This window comes from Suncus etruscus, chromosome 6, assembly GCF_024139225.1.
Source record: "Suncus etruscus isolate mSunEtr1 chromosome 6, mSunEtr1.pri.cur, whole genome shotgun sequence".
NCBI lineage: Eukaryota > Metazoa > Chordata > Mammalia > Eulipotyphla > Soricidae > Suncus > Suncus etruscus.
This window is the reverse complement of record NC_064853.1, coordinates 69,299,522-69,302,989: the sequence shown is the minus strand read 5'-3', so window position 1 is coordinate 69,302,989 and position 3,468 is coordinate 69,299,522.

Here is a 3,468-nt window from a genome sequence, read left to right as displayed (position 1 = left end):
GACATTGCTATGCTGGATGGCTTTTGAAAGCATGGATGGAACTTGAGATAATTTTTGATTTTGCTAAGCAAATAATCAAATGGAAGTAAAAGGCAGATAGTTTCATTCATATGTAGAATATAAATAACCAAGGCAAACAAGTTGAAAAAGCAACTTATTATCAGAGGGAAATGGAGCCGGGGACATTTTGAGAGTACAATAACACTTGAATTCTGGTGATGCATACAGTGAAACTTACATACATATAGGGGTGCAACTCTATAATCCTCAAATACTATGGTATTGTAAGTCAATAGTAAATCAATAATAAAGAATTTAGAAAAAGAAATTCTGTCCACAACATTTCCTAGAAATTTCCTTTTCACAACCTACTAGGCTATAGGCAGCATGTCAGTTGATTCCAATGATTCTTTATTTCACCTTGGCATGTCTTTTTATCAGAAGTAATATGGAAACTTTTTAATTTATGGGCTTTTATTGCAATTCTCAATTCACCCTGAGTAGTCTATTATTAAGTGTTCTAGAGGTTCTTATTGTCTCTTATCAGAGAATTGTATCTTGGCGCAATTCATCTGTAGTCATTCTTCACAGAGAAAATATTTCATATTACCTTTCTTTCATCATACAAAGACAACTCTTGAATACATCATTATTCCACAATGAGCTTATAAATTATTATCATTAGGCAATTTTTATTTAATCTGATTTTATAAACTGTTTCTTTTTATTATCGTTATAGGGAAACCAGTAAATGCATCTGTCTGTTTTGATCTACTGTGATAACAGTAATAGAAAAATGAGGTAAGGACATCTTACTGAGCCTCAAGCATACTGGATCTGTGATGACTTCAGACTGTGACTTTTATGTACATGTAGTCAAGTACCAGAGACTTTCTGATGAGTCACCTTTGTCACATATACTGGCATTTTAATTAGTAATACTAAGGATCAAAATGTCATAAGGTAAAGTTTTTTCTTTATAGAAGTGAGTGTTTAAAAATGCAAAACAAAAATATTCTTAAAACTTTATTTAGGCATCATAATGTACATTATTGATAATGGCAGTTTCATAAATATAAGCTTCTCTCCACCATGTTCCTATACCTCCTACCCCTTCCATTTCTCCTACACTTACTACAGTCATATGCTTCTTATTCCAGATCAGTTTTAAGTTTCTGCTGACTTTGAATATTTGTTGTTTCTTTACCATGCTATTATACTTACCACGTATGAGGAAGATCATTCTGTCTGTCCCTTTACTAACCAGTTTCAGTCAGCATGGTACTCTCCAATCCATCCAAGCAGACACAGATTGAATGATTTCCTTTTTTTTTTTTATAACTGAGTAATCTACCATGGTATGTATGCACCACAGTTTCTTTATCTAGTCATCTGCTCTTGAACACTTGGACTGTTTCCATATTTTGGCTATTGTGCATAGAACTGCAGTGAACATTGGTGGCAAATGTCTGTGCTGAAGAGTTTTTGAAATTTTGGGGTAAATGGCAGAAAGTGAAATTGCTGGATCATATGGTGTTAGACTCGGACCAGTAGGAGAAGCAGCAAAAGGCATCAGGAGCAGGATACCAGCAAACAGCTTCTTCAGCAATTCAGCATTGATCATCCAGCCAGAGCAATCCAGCTGGATGGTCCCCCAGCTCTTCAGCCAGTGGCCCTCCAGCATCAGTTAAAGGGGCAGGCTTATGGTAATTGACATCTTCACCCTTAAAGGGACTAAGTAACTTCTATGGCTGACCTGGGGCCATAGGAGTCTGTTTCCTTATAATATGGGAGATAAATTTCTAGTTTATTGAGAGGTGTTCATATTGTTTTCCAGTTGACATTCCCACCAGCAGTTGATGATGGTTTTGTTTCCCTCATATTGCTGCCAACACTGGTAGTTTTTAATCTTTGAAATGTGTGAGACTGACACATATCACGAAGATGAAAAGCAACCATAATCAGCTGTTGTACTAAATTGCTATAAGGAATTACAATGAAAATAAAGAAGGCAAATTAGGATTATGAAGCAAGGACATGGGAAAAGTGACCTAGAGCTTGCTATGTGACAGAGTGTGGCAGAAGGGAGAAAGGTTCTTCTTTCTTTCTTTCTTTTTTATTTTACTAGCCACACCCGTTTGATGTTCAGTGGTTACTCCTGGCTAAGTGCTCAGAAATTGCCCCTGGCTTGGGGGACCATATAGGACGCTGGGGGATGGAACCGCAGTCCTTCCTTGGCTAGAGCTTGCAAGGCAGACACCTTACCTCTAGCGCCACCTTCCCGGCCCCAGGTTCTTCTTTCTTGCCTTGATTTCTCATGGTAAATGTACCTTCCAAAGAGAAGGCTTGTGAAATGTACTGCTCTCAAGTCATACACAACAGAGATGAATATGAACTTCTGAAGAGTACCGTGAAAATTATGGTTTTGTAAATTTTTTCTAGAAAGCTAGATTTTGTTTTTGTTCTTTTGTTTTTGACTTTTTTTGAGTCATCTTAGTCTTGACAATTTTACATCAGAATAGAAAAAAGCTAGAATGTACAAGGAAAGGTATACATATATATAAATATATATAATATAAAATATATATATTTGACCATTTTGGATAATAATACAGGCAGAATTTTAGAGATAACCAAATGCAACCTCCTTTAATAGTTTTTATTTATAAGAGAATAATGTTTTTGTATATCTTAGATACTTTTATATATAAAGAGTTTTTTCTTATATTGTATTTTCCTAATAAAGCTGTTTATATTATTATTTGTTGCATACATTAAAAATTTCAACTGATCAAAATATGACATTTTTGAGTTTTCTATTATAAAATAATTTCCCCTAAGTTGTAGTGAAATCTAATCTACAACATTTTATATAAACTGTAAAATGTGATGCACATATACTATGACATTTACAACATCAAATTAATTATCACATTCATCACTGCACATCATTTTTTTTCTTTTCCTGTGATATCTCCATGAACACTTGTTTTAAGCAACAAGGTTGAGGATATTTGTTAAGGCAGCAAAACATTAATGCACTGATTGATGGTGGGTCTGAGAAGTGCATTATTCAGATTTTTTTATTGTGCCACCATCAGAAATTTGGATCGCAACACTTAGTTGATCTACTCTATACCTAGGCTTTCTGCTGTATAGACCATTAGGGCCACAATCCTATATGCAGTCTTTGAAACATTACTTGTTTTGGGATCATATTTAGTGGTGCTTAATAGCTACTCCTGACTTTGTTCTTTTGGGTTACTCTTTGCAGTTAAGAGAGGATCATGTGGTGCCAAAGATTGAACTGAGTTGAGCATATAAAACATTGCTAAGTTATGCATGGCTTTACTTATGCAAATTTTATACACTGAATATTTCAAACAAATTCTTCCAGTCATTTGGAAATGACTAGATCTGTAGTATCTTGGAGCTGAAATCTTATTTTCTACTCCCACCTCTACCAGT